This window comes from Mus caroli, chromosome 16 (assembly GCF_900094665.2).
Source record: "Mus caroli chromosome 16, CAROLI_EIJ_v1.1, whole genome shotgun sequence".
Lineage (NCBI taxonomy): Eukaryota > Metazoa > Chordata > Mammalia > Rodentia > Muridae > Mus > Mus caroli.
Window position 1 is genome coordinate 46942404 of NC_034585.1, and position 17265 is coordinate 46959668.

Genomic DNA, 17265 nt, shown 5'->3' on the forward strand with positions numbered 1-17265 from the left:
CAACCAGCTGCTCTCCGTATCCACTTTCCCGTGGAAAGAAGCGCTAAGGCTGTTGGTTTGTTTGGTATGCTTTTTTAAAAAAAGACATTAGCTTAAGCTGTTTATGACTGTTGCTGTTTAATGATTCATTTATGATAATTAATGTATTAATTCTTTGTACTCATTCCCTCAAGCAATTCTGTGAAGGGTATAATTTTAAAAATTCAACAAATATAAATAACAAGCTGTTACTGTCCAAGCAGCATTATTTAAGTGCTGTTTCATGAATTATAATATTTCAATTCTATTAACTTAAAAGGATTAGCTTCTAAGGGATTGTTGTCTTCTGATCCTATTTCGTGTTAATTACTCCTTGGATGCTAATAACATCAGAGTTTGCACTGGGTCTTCATTCATAATGAAAATGAGAGTGTATAAAGAAAGGTTAGCGTACTCCAGTCCAATTAAATCCAACCGCTGTGCATGTGGTATCTTCTATGTGCTGAGCAGAGCAGATACAGAGATGCCAGCATCCTAGTCAGTGGTCCAAGGCTCGGGAAAGATGCCAGCATCCTAGTCCATGGTCCAGGGCTCGGGAATGGGCTTCATGAGGTCGTATGTCCATTAGACTGCCTCTACTGTATTTGTTACTTTCCAGTTGCAACAAAATGCCATGGCTTAAAGCAAGACCTCTTTTTTGACTTTATGTTTTCAGAGGAAGGGCCCATAATAGCAGGAAAACATAACAGTAAGTGGTCAAAACTGAATGTTGGCCAATCACATCTTTATCCTCACATAGGAAACAGAGAGATCGGAAAGTGGAATAGGCTTGTAAAAGTTGAAAACCCATCTGCAGTGACATACTTTCTCCAGCAAGGCTCCTCATGATTGCACAATCTTCCCCCAAACAGTACACCACCGACTGGAGACTGGGTGTTCAGATACATAGAGGGCTGTTTCTCACTGAAATCCTAAAACCTACTCTATGCCAGGTCCAAAGGAACTCTCTTCTGTCTTCATGACAGTGCTGTGGGGTCAAAATCGCACCTTCTCTTCTATAGATGAGGAAAGATTAAGAAGTGTTAAATGATTTGCCCACAGATACCCAAGTATTCCACAAACCCAGATTTTTGACTCCAACATGATTTTCTGGGAATTTTTCATAATGCAATGTAAGGAAATAACTGCCAATAAATGGTGAAACAGACAATGCTGTTCTTTAGCCTCCCTGCCACCCTGGCTTGATAAGATCTGATTTCTCTCCTGGAGCTTTTCCCCATCTCTTTCAGCAGTTCCATAACTATTTTCCAAATCCTAAGCACAATATAAAAACATCAATAGTCCATGCAGACCATGGCTGTGCAACAAAGCTTCCAATAATGAGAAGTGTATGTGTATGCACTGTGAGAAATATCAAGCACTGGTCACATGCGGCTGCCGAGCCCTTGAAGTATGGCTAGCATGCCTCAGGTGCTAAGTTATTTCCTCTGTTAAAGTTTAAATAGCTGCAGAGCCAGTTTCCACTGTCTTAGACAGCACCCTCTAAATAAGTGGTTATCTACTTTCCCGATGCTGCAACCCTTTAATACAGTTCCTCATGTTGTGGTGAACCCCAACCATAACATTTCATTGCTATTTCATATGTGTAGTTTTTGCTACTGTTATGAACTGTAATGTAGTTTGCTGGTTTGCAGGATGTTTGATTCTGACCCCCAGAGTGGTCATGACTCTCAGCTTGAGAACCAAGGCTCTAGGTCACTCTCCATGCTCACTGTGCCAAAACATTCTTTCTCCATGTTTTGTATTTCCAGAGCCTATTCTGCGAGGACATAGTCACTTGCTATATTTGATGGTGGGATGCTGATTAATTTGTATGTGCACCTCCCAGAATAGATGGTTGCATTTGAACGGAGGCCTTCTGGACATGAAAATGTAAATTTCACATGCTTTGGCAGGCCACTAGGGGAGATGTTTTTGATCAAAAGAACCTTTAAATCTCATTAATCCTATAATGTATGAACAGCCAGATGTTAGTCCCACGGAATGACTTTTTGTCACATCTATTCTTTATGATAATCAGGCACTCTCTATCACATACTTCCACATAGAACTCTGAATATTTCTTCCGATTATTTTCCCCCACAGAACATCTCTCTCTCTCTCTCTCTCTCTCTCTCTCTCTCTCTCTCTCTCTTTTTTTTTTTTTTTTTTTTTTTTTTTTTTTTTTTTTTTTTTTTTTTTTTTTTCTTTTTCTTTTTTCTCTCATTCTCTCTCTGTCTCTCTCTCTCTCTGTCTCTTCTCTCTCTCTCTCTCTCTCTCTCTCTCTCTCTCTCTCTCTCTCTCTCTCTCTCCCTCCCTCCCCCCCCGAAGTCTGATGCTGACTGAAGCATTTTATTTCCTCAATGGTATACTGCCAAGCTCAAAGGAAAAGTCTAGCCTGTCCTACAACTGTGACTAGTGGCTGGGTCATCATACTAAGGCCACAGTAGCCTCTCCAGTCCAGGGACACTGCACTTTTTTACTGAGTTGCAAAATGAAAGACGTTGAAGGTTACAAAACCAAAGTCTTTCAGGACACAAAACTGAGGAAGAACCAAGTGCAGACCCGAGACACAAAAGCAGACAATAAAGGCTGACCTCAGTCAATCAAAGGACTTGGAGACAAGGTGAACCAGGAAAATCAAACCAGGAATCAAAGCATCATATAAAACAACTCCAATCACAGCTCAGCACAAAGGAGACATGCCCCACTGTCCTGCACCATAGTGCAGTGTGTGAAAGTCGATTTTGATGGTGCATTGGTCTAAGTGCCTTTGCCTTCCGGAAGGACCCGGCCTTACCCAACCTTAAAGCTATCAATCTGAGTATGTGAGTGGCTAGCTTTGTTCTCAAACACATTCCTTTCTATGGTGCACAAATGAAGCTCCGGAGCCCTACACCCTGCACAGACAGTAGGTCCTTAACTTTAGAAAGAAGAAGATGGTGCAAGGGGTAGAAAGTAGAAAATAACCTGGTAGAGCTCTTAAACAAGTGCCTATACATTATTGCTCAATAGCAGGGTACTGAGTGGATATCCACAGTATTCATCCTCAGACGTGTTTGAATTCTTTCATCCACCATCAGTGGCCCTCCCCCCCAGGATTACCGTATTACCCTCATAAAAGGACAACGCAGCTCAATTCTTACTGAAGTAAGAAGGTTTCCTCCCAGAAAGGTGGTAAGGGTTTCGTTCCTACCCATCAGATATGGCTCTTTGGGTACCTGGCACTCCTCTCTTCAGACACATGAAGTATGACAACATTAAGACAGTGAATCTGAAGGGCCCTGATTTTGCAATGAAAATAATAGTAATTTAGGTAGGTAAAATAAAACATCCTTTTAAGAAGGTTTGCAACTATTAATTTTCTGTCTCTGAAGATTGTGTTCTGTAGCGCCTTTGTGGACTGCAGCTTTGGATTTAAGGCTGAGAGAGAGGCGACTGTGATCTCTTTGCAAGGCTGTGTCTCCCATGGAGCCTCACAGGAGCAGTTATTCCTGCCCGCTCTCCACAGGTTTCTTTCTGCATATATATTAAAGGGAGGTTATTCTCCCCGATGCAGTCTTTCTGATTTGACAGCACAGTGTAAGATACATTCACTCAAGCGAGGAAAACAGAAATTGAGGTCTGTTTGTATTTCCTTGAGGCCACAAGCCTTTAAGCTCACAAGGCCACGTTTCCCTTCCTTCACAAACTGCCACAATAGCATCTAAAGTCTGCATCTAATTAATCAATTCATTAATTTTATTAGAGTTGTGATGGTGGCCAATGACCTCGCTGGGTAGAATAGCCCTGGGCTTCTGAGTTGAAAGATAATCCCTTCTGGTACAGAGGCAGGACTTCACAGAAGTCCAAGTATTATCTCTGTAGAGTGTTTCCTGTTTCCGTCACGGCCAGTCTAGCTCTTCACAGAACATCTGCAGTATCAGCAGGGTACCCAGGAAGGGAGGAGTTTGGCGAAGAAACAAGATTTCATGGTGTTGTGACTAGTGGCTTCAGAATGTTAATCAGTGGATTATTGCTTTTTAATCTATCAAACGATTAGAAAAGGCATATGAGTATATATTTCTACATATTCATACATGTGTGTGCATGCTTTTATAGAGATAGTCTAATGTACATATTTCCAAGTCAAAAGACATTAGTCTTAGAAATGATGATTATTTGGAGTGTGGGGGGGTGCATATACCTGTAAACATGTGGGTGAAAGACAGAGGTTGATCTTGGATGCTAACCCTCAGGATCCTGCCAAATCTTTCACTGGAACTCACCATTTAGGCTGGCTGGAGAGTGTGCCCCAGCAACCCACTTGGCTGCATCTACTAGGTGCTGTGATTACAAGCATGCAATCATGCTGGCTTTTACCCAGGTCAGATTCAGGTTCACTTGCTTGCCTGGCAAATACTCTACCAACAGAGCTATTGCCCCAGGCTCAAAGGTGATGATTATTTAAGAAAAGGTATCAAATTTATAATCTCCTTCATCCTAAACCCATCCCCTAACACCTTCTCTCTTCCTCTCATGTTCTTCCAGCTCTGGCTGCCACTCAGGGAGTGCCCTTGCAGTGACTAGTCCTGATGCTGTCCTAGGGCTGAGCATAGAAGGAGATTTCATTTCCACACCTCAGAGAGTTTATTTCGCTGTTTAGAGAAGCTACTTCCTGCCCCCGGTTTTCTCATAACAATTCTTTATAAGAGGGAGACTTGCCACAAGACAAATGGTTACGCAGAGGGATTTACTCGTGCTCCTGTTTGCATGGTTTTATATTCACTGTTTAATTTTTCCAGTGCAATGTACAATTAACATTTGAATCTGCCTGGCTGAGAAGAAATAGAGATTACAGTTATTACTGGAAATAATTCATTTCTGTGTCTTCTCACATCCCAGGAGACTAAGCCTTCCAAGTTCATCTGAGGTTCCTTTCTCCGAGACGATCTATTCCAGCATAGAGGCCGCCCGGTTGTGGGGTTTTATTATACACAAGTGTAGACTCACCTGCTGCTTTTTACATTTTGGTCAGAGGAGAAAAAGGAATCTCACCAAGGATAGAAACTAAATTTCACACTATTTCTTAGAAGTCCATTCAGCATCTAAAATCAGATACATAGGGCCTTCCATAAATATTTGCTAAATTGAAACTAGAAGCGAATAGTAAACTCCAACCCATGAATCATAGTACATATTATCTTTGACCATGAATTCAAATAATTTTATGTCTTGCCTTAAATCACCAAGACTCTGCTTATCTCTGACTTTGGCACTTTTAGCTTAACCGCATATTTTTCAAACATATCCTCCCCCGAACCAGAATGTCTGAGCTTTGAAGGAAATAATTTTCTCTACTGGTAGACAGCTAAACACTAGATTGGTTGTTTTTAATATGCAAAAATGCCCAGATTTTTCTCATTTGAAAACAGTGAGATAGATCCTCAGCTCACAGCTCTATATGTGGATTGAGAAAATTATGAACAGGGTATGCTGGTATACACTGTCAATCCCAGTGCATAGAACACCCAGCAAAGAGCATCCACAGTTTGAGTCCAGCCTGGTCCACAGAAGCAAAATCTCTAAAAAATTAAACAAAATATCTGATGCTGAGTCATTCTAAAAACTGTCATTTTTCTGTGTTTTAATTTTTTTATGGCAGATTCCCGGCCCAGACGTCAGTATCCCTCTCCTGGTACCTTCTCCGGCCTTCAGCTACGTGGTTGCCATTAGCACCTTCCCTCCCCTTGTCCCAAATGGAGCCTACTAGGTTACCGCATGTGTTCTTTATCATCACAGCCTCTTATTTGCCAGACTTTATCTCCATTCTCACGATAATTTAGCCAGGAATTATGTATTTACCCCTTCTAGAAATGAGATGGCTTTTGAATGAGTAATTAATTAATATTAATCAATTAGTTCAAAGAATTTGAAGTGTGTGAGATAATGAAGATGAATACTCCGGTCCCGTTGCTTCCTAGTCTCCCTCCCCTCCTTGGCAGCTTCTCTGTATCCTGCCAGAGTTCTTGGTGCTGCACAACCCAATTATTTTAAGAATAAAAAAAGAGTTGGTGTGCTGCCCTTAGTGTCTGCCTTTACATGAAGAATTCAGTGTTCAACTTCCCTCCGCTCTTCTAAACTGGTTTTTTAAGTAAGGAGAAGCCAGAACAATCATGCTAGATTTGGGCCTGTATTCCAACCCACCTAATGTGTAGGCCAAGTGATGCTAAACCTCTACAGTAGGTGGCGAGCTAAGGAACACCCAGAGGATTGAATGGTTGAACGTTGACTTGTTTCATCACTCATATTAAACATGATAAAGGAATGGGAAGGAAAAGACTTGAGGTCCAGAATCTTTTATGATCAAGATCTTCTTTCTTATTTGGATTCAATCCCCACTGTTCTTCATTACATAAGATCAAAATCTGTTTCTTCCTGGTGAGAGAGGCATTAAACAAAATATCTGATGCTGAGTCATTCTAAAAACTGTCATTTTTCTTTGTTTTAATTTTTTTATGGCAGATTCCCGGCCCAGACGTCAGTATCCCTCTCCTGGTACCTTCTCCGGCCTTCAGCTCCTCCTCAGAGAAGCATGGCATATTTTAGCTCTGCCTCGGTTTGCTTCTGGGAACTGGGAATTAGGAGAGAGAAAAAGCAGAAGACATACATTCAGGTCTTGGCAAACACCTAGCAAATGAGGAGTCTAAATGGGGTCATTTAAAATGCAAATGGTCTCGAGGCTAGGTTAGGACTGTTAGTAATGTTTCTCCACCAGCACCTGACACAACACTTTGCTGTACTATAAAGTCTAGTGGGCAGGAAGGAAACTTCCAGGTCAGTATCTGCTCGATTTCTCTGGGTCCACTTGCCAAGATGTGTGATAGCTTCAGTGGTGAGGTCTTCCCTTGAGTGCTGATGGACAACCTTGAGCAACGGTAGTAAATACTGGCCTGACTGTGAATGTCCATCGCAAGAGCGGCAGGAGTGTTATGGAGGCAACAAACTTAAGGCCTGCTCCAGAGGAAGAAACTCACATTTCGTACTGTAAAGATGACTAAGAACCTGTGTTGAGCTCATTGGCATGAAGGGAGAACTCACCACTATTTTCCTCACTGGACATAGTATCACACTACCTTCTAAGTAGTTAATCTCTATACCCATAGTTTAGTGCAGGTTTCATTGCTGTGAACAGACACAATGAACACAGCAACTCTTGTCCAGGAAAGCATTTAATATGGGGCTTGCTTACAGTTTTAGAGATTTGGCCCATTATCATCATCACAGGGAGCATGGTTGCAAGCAGGCAGAGACACAGTGCTGGAGAAACAGCTGAGAGTTCTACATCTGGATTGGCAGGCAGTGGGAAGAACTAGAATCACTGGGTCTGGTCTGGGTTTTTGAAACCTCAACACCTACCTCAGAAATACACTTCCTCCAACAAGTCCACACCTACTAGAAGAAGGCCAGGTCTAACCTTCGAGCAGTGCCACTCCCTGATGACAATGCAGTCTATGAGCCTACAGGGGCCGTTCTCATTCAAAGCACAGGGCAGCTCTCAGTTCTCCTCAGAGAAGCATCCTTTGGTGATAGGCAACAGTTAAGATAGAGCATGGTCAAAGTGCAGAGACTGCATGTCTGTGGAGGGCTCAGCCTTATTTAGGATGTTTTATATCACAATCCTTCTTTCTAAGACTCAGGGAACACAGGGTTAGATGGGGGGAAACTTTGTGAAGAGCCAGAGGCTGTGGGTGACTACTGCAGAACAGTGTCTTCAGGATCTCACAGCAGCTGTGGTGGCCTGATCAATGTCAAGTACAAGAATAATACCTGTACAAGATCAAGCCAGCCAGTATTCCAGTATGTGTAGGGAGGGCAGATCAGATAGGACAGAAAGAGCTCAAAGAAGGAGGGCTTTATTTGAGTCATGCTTGAGAATGCAGACCATGATCACCGGGATGGCATCATGGCTAGAATGTGCAATGTCGAGAGTGGCTCTAATTTTGGTAACATAAGCAAGAGATAGCTGCATACATTGCAGCCAAATTTGGGAAAGAGAGAGGGATGAATATTGATGGACATCTCACAATCACCATTTCCAAATGTTATGTATTGATTTTTATATGCGCAAGTGTTTTACCTGTATGCTTGTCTATGTACCACATGCATGCCTTGTGCCCACAGGGATCAGAAAAGGGCATTGGATACCTTGGGACGGGAGTTGTAGATGGTTGTGAGCCAACACTATGTATGTGCCTAGAATTGAACCTGGATCCTCTGGAGGATCAGTAACTGCTCTCAACTACTGAGCCACCTCTCAAGCTTCACATTCTCCATTTTATGCAACCCTACACATCAGCCCGTGAATTAGTGCTGCGGCATGCAAGGTGAGTCTTCTGTCAATCAGAGTTCTCTGGAAACCACCTCCAGACATACCCAGAGGTGCGTCTCTTAGAATATTGTTATTCTAGAAGATTTTACAATCTTGACTGATCATCGGCAATGCTAAATATACTTGGGAGAGTTTTACCCTTGCAACTTAAGGGCCCTATTTCTTATTATTGTCACACTGGGGATAAAATTCAAGCAACGAATGTCTAGGGAAACAAATGTGCACTAAGTTGTGGTGTTACAGTGGCTAAGAACACAAGCCATGCTATGAGATTCTCCAGGTTAGTATTTCTCTGAATTCGATTATGAATCTTGAGGCATTGGGTTGTGATTTATTCTTTGTCCTTCATTTTATCCATTTATAACTTTAAATGAAGTACTATCCACAAGGTCTTCTTATAATTAAATGATATAAATAGGTACCTGAATGCTTAGCATTGTACAGACAATTGTTAGCTCAGACATGTATTTGTTTGCCTATTACTAATTTTTCATTGCCCCCTGGAATGTAGTCTCTGTGTGAATATGGTTCTCCTTGTTTACTGCTGTGTCTTAGCACTTAGTAAAATCCCGATACTTCTGTAGGAACACCATGCAGTTTTGTTCACTATCTATTGAATGGATGAACAGTGAACAATATGTGAATTAGTCATGACATGCTCAAGCCACTACAGGCCAGTCAGTTTCCTACAGAAGCATAGGAACACCATTTCCTAGCACTGTTCTTACACACAGTAGATACTCAACAAATATTAATGCCTTGCCCTTCCCATTGTTCGCTACAAATCTCTTGCATGAGAATGAGACCTTTTGGCAATATCCGCTCTAGAGTTTGATGACAGTTACAAATGTAAGTGCAAATATCAGCAGTGGCGATCTCTCTTTCAGACGTGCTCAGATCCACGCTTGCTTTGAACAATGGCAGTCACAGCTATCTCAAAGCAACTCAGGCAAAGCAACATTCTGGTGATCACTCATATCAACAGATATTGGAATCTAACTCTTTGTTGAGTTTACATCCGCAGCCAGAATCTCCTATTTGTAGCCACTGACATCATCATATAACAAATAGGAACTTGACATTTTCAATATGAGAAATTTGTTGTGACTATCTTTTTTTTTTTTTCTGTAGAAGAAAAGTTTAAACCATTTCTAGTAAGGAGAGTGTTATATGGCAAAGGAAAGAATTTCTTGGGCTCAAAGGCTGCTTTTCCTTTAATAAATGGGACTTGAGGGACTCTAAAAAATTTATTTTTATGAGTATTTGTGAGCGATCAGATAATAGTGTCAGGTCTCCTAGAACATGAGTTACAGGAAGTTGTGAGCTGCCTTGTGGGTGCTGGGACTCTAACCCCGGTCCACTGGAAGAACAGTATGTGCTCTTAACTGATGAACCATATCTCTCTAGCCCTCCTGGGGAATTATTAAATACACCCAAATTAGACCTTACCTTTCTTTCATCTAACTGATACATAAATATGTAGGGTATTTGGGTAGGAAATAAAGAGGCCAAATTTAAATTCTACCCAACCTGTCTCTGTGGGCTCTGTGATCTCAAATGATGAATGCTATTCTCACATATATTGAAAAAGATTACAGCAGGTGCTTCTTAAATATTCCTGGTTCCATCTTTTGGGAGAGAATGTTCAGTGTATGTTGCCCTAATGTCTCCAAACAGATGATGGTTCCCTGACTTGAGTCCCTGAAAACTGTAATAAAGGATGGAGCATAGGTGGCCTCTGTCCTGGAAAAACCTTACTAATGCAGAAGTATTTCAAAACAGTGTGTGCAGAGGAGTCAGACTTCTGAAGCAAATCAGTTCTTCGTTCTTATTCTCTTCCATTCCCAGGAGCTGTGGGAGCCATGGGTTACCGTGTAGACTTGGCCAAGTCCAAGAACTGCACCACACACAACCAGTCCTGCCAATGGCACAGAAATGGAGCTGAAGGGGTCTGTAACCCGATTGGTGGAACAACAATATGAACTAACCAGTACCCCCAGAGCTCGTGTCTCTAGCTGCATATGTAGCAGAAGATGGCCTAGTCGGCCAACACTGGGAAGAGAGGCCCCTTGATATTGCAAACTTTATATGCCCCAGTACAGGGGAATGCCAGGACCAAGAAGTGGGAGTGGGTGGGTAGGGGAGCAGGGCTGGGGGAGGGTATAGGGAACTTTCTGGATAGCATTTGAAATGTAAGTAAAGAAAATATCTAATTTTTAAAAATGGCATCAAGAAAACCGGGTCACAAAGATACGAATCTCTTAAGGGGATTGACCCCAAGTTCCTAAGGAACATGCGCTTTGCCAAGAAGCACAACAAGAAAGGCCTGAAAAAGATGCAGGCCAACAATGCAAAGGCAGTGAGTACACGCGCAGAGGCCAGCAAGGCCCTTGTGAAGCTTCAGCCGGTCAAATGTTACAAAGGACTCTAGCCGCAAACTCGACCACCTGGCTTTCATCATTCACCCCAAGCTTGGGAAATAGATTTGAAGCTACATGGCCAAGGGTCAAAGGCTCTGCCAACCAAAGCCTAAGGTTCAAACCAAGGCAGGGAACAATGCTCCAGCTAAGGCCCAGACTTCAGCTCCAGCCCAGGCTCCCAAAGGTGCCCAGGCCCCTGTGAAGACCCCATAGAAAAGGCTCCTACCAGTGTGAAGACAGATGGACTGCTGTGACACACTTACCCCACACACTATTTGCAGATGATCAGTGTCCTGTGCTGGTTTTACAAATAAACCCATGAGTTCAAGGCCAGCCTGGGCTACAGAGTGAGTTCCAGGACAGCCACCACTACACAGAGAAACCCTGTCTCGAGAAACCAAAAAAAAAAAAAAAAAAAACAAAAAACAAAAAAAACAAACAAACAAAAAACTATTTAATTATTTTAAAATGATGTGGCAAATAAGATGTGGGGCTTGGGGTGGAGGAGTTCAGGAAAGAAGAGGAGGAGAAGGGGTACTTGGTAGAAGAGACTGAGAGGAGGATGGATCAGAAAGGGCTGAGAAATGCTGGTCCAGGAAGAATAGACGCACTAGTCGCATGATGTTGAACAAGTCTCTTGGGCGCAGCTGATTCTGGCATCCTGGTCTATGCTATTGGAAGATACTTATCCTGACCACCTTACACATCTAAGAAGACACTTTCTATTTAATTCTTGGAAGTGTTGACATAGCAAAATCTTCAGCTGCACGTTTAATCAGTTTACCCGACATACAATGAGGTCTGGATAACTAATACTACAGGTGGAGTCTATCCTTGCCACCTTTGGATGTAGAAAAGGCTGGCATATTAAAAACAAAAACCTAGCACATTTCAAGCTTGAAAGATCAAGCTCAGCCACCCTTGTTCTTCCTTCCTGCAGAGTCCTGAGGATTCCGAGGACCTGAGGGTAGGTGTGGCAGGAGTCAGGGTGCCTGGTTGCCAGACGCATCCAGTCTGCTGTCCATCAACACATCCTTGGTTGTTGGTCCTCAGAGGTTTCCCGGGCCACATCATTCTTCCCCATGGCCTTTTTGGAACCCACAGCACTCCCTGTTATGTCTGTGCCTCTGTGAAGGACAGGAAGTTTTGGCAAAACCATCTAAGGCCCGTTTCCTCTGGTCACTGTGAAGTTCTTCTCTGGTATCTTCATGTCCCTGGGTTCTATCAACTGTACTCCTCTGTCACTATAGGCTAGCGAGTTACTTACAGGGAGGAAACATTGCTTATGTGCTCTCTCCTCACCTCACCTGGTCTGAGGAAATCCCTTACAATCTTCAGAAGAGCCTCGTTAGTTTTTTGGGGTTTTGTGTTTTTGTTTTTGTTTTTAATAATTCCCTATTAGCTATATTTTGTCCCAAATTTTAATTTTCTTCTAAGCCCTTGCCCTTCCCTCTGAGGTTCAAGGCTGACTTTCATCACCGTCCCTTGCTTAAGTCCACGGTCACACCCTTACTGGTGACAGGAAACACAGAATTGCCTGAACACCCAAAGGAACTGAGACCGCAGAGGGAGACACTGGCAGAGGCAGGAGGCTTTATTAATATTTTACAAAAGTTCACATTTTAAAATTCCACTACTTTCCCCAACCATATGAGTGACTCTGTGGAAATAGATCTGGATTAGCTGAGCTTGAAACAGTCCGCCTAGGGGAAAACAAAAACAAAAACAACAACAAACAAAATGGGAGTTTTCAAGAAATGGAAAAAGGAAACGAATTAATAAAACATGGTCTCTATAATACTAGCACAGTCGGTTTCCACCTAATTGTATGCATAGCAAGCAAAACTGCCAGGTGACACTTCTCCAAGCCTGTCTCTGAGGCAGGTGAAGGGCTGGAAGAATGCAATTATCTTCTGCCCTCCAGTCGTGAGTAGACTTTGGGTCACCATCCTGGGTGGCAGCAATAGAGGAGCCACACCTGCTGATGCTCAAGCATCGGCCAGGCTCTTCCAGCCGCTCTGCCTCCCAGCCCCCTGTGCTCCTGCTAACCTGTCAGGCTGGATTTTCAATTACTGTCTTTGAAATATGTTCGGGTGGACCTAATAAATCAATAACCTCCATGAGCCGAGCAAGAGGCAACGGCAGTTGCGAGACCTCCCTTGTAATAATTGGTGAGAACCACAGGGTGCGGAAAACTCAAGCTTGCACAAGAACAAGTCAATGCTCTCAATGAAGGGAGGAAGAGGAGTGGAAGATCTTTCCCATTAAAATGCACATAATTTCAATAATGTCCCTGTTCTTCTTGGTACCTATCAACCATCATTTTTCATGCTCTGAAAAGTCTAAATATTTATTAACTCCAATTTACAGAATTTACCGTTGTCCCAACCAGTCAAGATAAAGACACATTTTTAAAATATGACTTTTATTTTTTATTAAAAAGAATCATTTAAAAATAATTAGTAAATAAGTGTGTTGTTTTTAAAAATAAAGAGTGGAAGCTACTATGATTAATAAAGTAACCCAGGAAAAGTGGCTATTATATAAAGACCCACTGTCTACTGATTTACACTGGCATTATCTCATGCAGAAAACCATTTCTTGACACCCAAGGAATCACCATTTGGACTGATTTACCTGAGCAGGGAAGCCAGACAGGGAGAAAAGCTATTTAAAGTCCCATTAGCCACGGTCCAGGCCTTCTGCCCTTGCACTGATATAAGGTCAAAAAGGAAAGTACGGAGGTACAAGCCCAGACTCCTGTCTCTTGCCAGGTCACATGGACACCATTCTACAGAGTAGCCGGATTCCGTGTCAGGGACTTGTGGGGATGGAGATAGGAAATTTGGCTTTAACTCTATCAGATATTGACTCACTTTTACATAACAGAGAATGACCTTGGGACAGGAGAGATGGCTCAGGAGTTAAGAGCACTTGCTGAACCAGGGTTTAGCACCCAGTACCCGTTGGTGGCTCACAACCTTCTTTAACTCCAATCCCAAGGGATCTGAGGCCCTCTTCTGGCCTCTATGGTTACTGCACACATATGGTGCACATACACTTATGCAGACTCACACAAATACACGACATTTTTTCATCTTTAAAAAGTAGTAGCCTAGCACTTTCTTGGAATGATTTTTGCCGTTATTGTCTGTAAAGAGCTGAGAGACAAATTAATTACCAGCCTAGTCCCACAGACTCGTGCACCCTGGGTCTGCGAGTGACTCTCTTTGTGTGTATAACAGGGGCTGAGAGTGGAGATCTGTCTTCATCCCTTTTTCTTCATTGCTGTGCTCTGTGCCTCAATGAATCCAGTCTTGACAAAATTTTGGAAACCCAATATGGGAGGAACATCCAACAAAGGAATGTAATTTAAAAATCCACCCTCTTCAGAGATTCCCTCCTCCCAGGGAATACAAGCCTTGGCCTGTTTGTGCAATCGCTTGGTTTCTTCAAATGTCTTGAGCAAATCACATTTCATCGTTCATGTACATTGACATGCTGGATGTTTGTCTCTGCTGCCTTTGTGTTGCTGTTCAGAGCACTGCCGTTCCCTTTTAAAATGATTCAGGGTGGGGGAAAAATGGACAAGACCTTTAAAGCTATTCAGCCACCCATGACGAACACAAACTTTGAACTACGGATGTTACATTTCCCTTTCCACACCTGCAAATAAGCTGGAGCCTCAGCCCTTATCACGGCTCTCCAGTCATAATTAGAATGCAGGAAAGGGTAGTGACACACACAACATGGAATTAGTGTGGCTGTCGCACTGCAATCACAGCAGGTAACAGAAACAGATGGAAGCAGGGAGCCTTTTGCACAGCTGCAGTTGGCTCTGACTTACATTGTCCCTGATTTCCCTTGCACTGGGCTACTCTGGTCCGCATGGGATGTCCATATCCCTAAGACTAAATTATATGTCTTATGGTGCCATTTGCACGGAACAACTTTTGGTCGTGTGAATTACTTTGTAACCTGGCAAACATATGCATAGCTATAATTCTGTTTACACAAAAATAAACTGCTAGTATAAATGCTGCCTTATAACCTGACTGCTTTTGTTCTTGTTTGGTTCAGTTTTGTTTTAGTGCCAGCCTTTTCTGTCCATAAATACAGTAATGGTTATTGATGAATGCCAAACATTTCATTGTGTGCACAGAGTCAAGTCCTTTAAAGAACTCATACAGCTTTGGGGTACTGTTGACTTCAGCTCCAGCTGGGGCCCATGGTCCCCAGAACCTTGGTTTTAACCATAGCTGTATTGGATGTATTAAGAAAGGTCAGACTTCCCTCCTAATGCAATCCTCCCCCCAAGTAGCACAAGAGCTTTCCCGGTACTAAAGAGCCCCAAAGAAAAGGAGCAGAAGAGAGTCATCCCCTTCCCCGAGGCAGCCAACAGTCACTGGAAAGCAGAGCTTGTCAGTTCTCCAGTCCTCCCAGAAGGAAAGCCCAGGAGGCCCTGGAACAAGGCCCAGGACGGTGGATGGAGGAGCCCCAGCAGCAGAGTGTCCNCCACATTAAATCTTTTTTTCTTCCCCACTCTCTCCTTCTGCCTCCTGGAATCACCATGGAAATAATAAACTGGCTCCATCCAGGCAAGGCCAGCTCTTCCACGCTCAGAACTAAACCAGACTGTGAGACGCAAGAACACAGGAGATGTCCCTAAAGGTGCTTTCTCTGCCATGAGCTCAACTACCTCCTCTGAAAAAGTCCCCAGAAAACTGCAGTGCAGGGGTCAAGAGGCACAGGACACAGGTTGCTACAACTAGACCAAGCAAAGGTCTTGCTTAGCAGAGACTCTAACTGTAAGGGATCAGTTTGATTTGATTTGCCTGTTAAATTCCTGAGTTATTGTGAACTGGACCCCTCCATCCAGAAGCAGAACCTGGATGCTAACTTCCTCTGTGCTTTTTATGCTACCTTTCCCTTGGTCTCTGCTGTTGGGAAATCATGATGAATTGAGAGTTGTTGAAATGCACACCCTCTGTCTTCCAAAGAGACATCTCTCTTTATTGCCTGGTAGCTATTAAGAAAGTAATGATTTTGTAGCTGAAAGGACTACTTATAGGGAAAGTAAGCAATAGGGAAAACATTCACTCATAATTTAAGACATAAGGAAATAAAACCAGCCTCAAAGATAAAATGTCAGACTCACCAAGAGCTCAATCCTTACATCACCAGTAGCAGTGAGCTCTTAATTACAGAGGAGTCTCTGGCTTTTATTTCTTTACCCAACTCGAGTGGAAAGAAATGAGTTAGGAATCCTCAGAGTAACACAGAAGGGACTACACACACACACACACACACACACACACACACACACAAACATGCACACTCACAGGTAAACATGCACACTTACAGGTGAACACGCACATGCATGCTCAGACATGCGATCCATCTCCAGTGTCAGAAAGAGGCTGAATTTGAACTAGCTGCAGCCTCTCCTCGAGGGGAACTGGCAAGCATGTGTTTGTGTGTATGATTTATATAAACATGTATGTGATTGTTTTTTTTNAATGAATTAACTATTCATAAATTCCAGGCATTTAAAGAAGCAATGCACCTGTCTGACATCTCCTTGCAGGAAGTCTATTTTTAAATATCACATAAAACCTTTCTCCTGGAAAACATTCACAGATTCCACTCTCTTGGGTTGTTTCCCTTCAAAAAGGAGGAGNAAGAGGAGGAAGAGGAGGAAGAGGAGGAGGGGGAGGAGGGGGAGGGGAGGGGAGAAGGAAAAGAAAGAGAGAAGGAAGGAAGGAAGGAAGGAAGGAAGGAAGGAAGGAAGGAAGGAAGGAAGGAAAGAGAGAGAGAGAAACCTTCCTTGGCTGTTTGCCGTCAATATCAATAAATGTAGCAAAGCAATTCCGGCTGCTATTTATTCTGTCACAATTACTATCAGCCAACTTGCATGATTACGACGTTTGTAATTTTGTGGATTATAAATAGCAGGAACGCTGTTAGCAGACACTGCAGCATTGTGGACACACACCTACACATGGACACTTGTATCTTGGAGGGTTATAATTGAAACACGTCTGGGCAAGTGTCGTCTTCCCATGGTCTCTATTCATTTGAAAAGGGCTTTCTTGAAATACTGCCACCACCACCCTCGCAGCTCAGTGTCTCTCTGGCCCTTTACACTGTCCCTCATGCAGTCTGGGCCCTGCTTTGTGGTCAAAGGGTCATCCCTTGATGGCATATGGACCTGGCCACATCCTTGCTTCTAGAGTGTGTTCACAGCAGAGCCATCGGGTTATGAGGGCCCACATGACCTCTTCTATTTCTGTTTTGGCAACAGTAGGTCTTCCTTGTGTCCTTTTGTCAAAAGCCTTATTGAGCAAAGTCTTGTACTCCTGAATTCTTCATTTTTTTTAAATTTTTTTTAATTAGGTAATTTCCTCAATTACATTTCCAATGCTATCCAAAAAGTCCCCAATACACTCCCCCCCC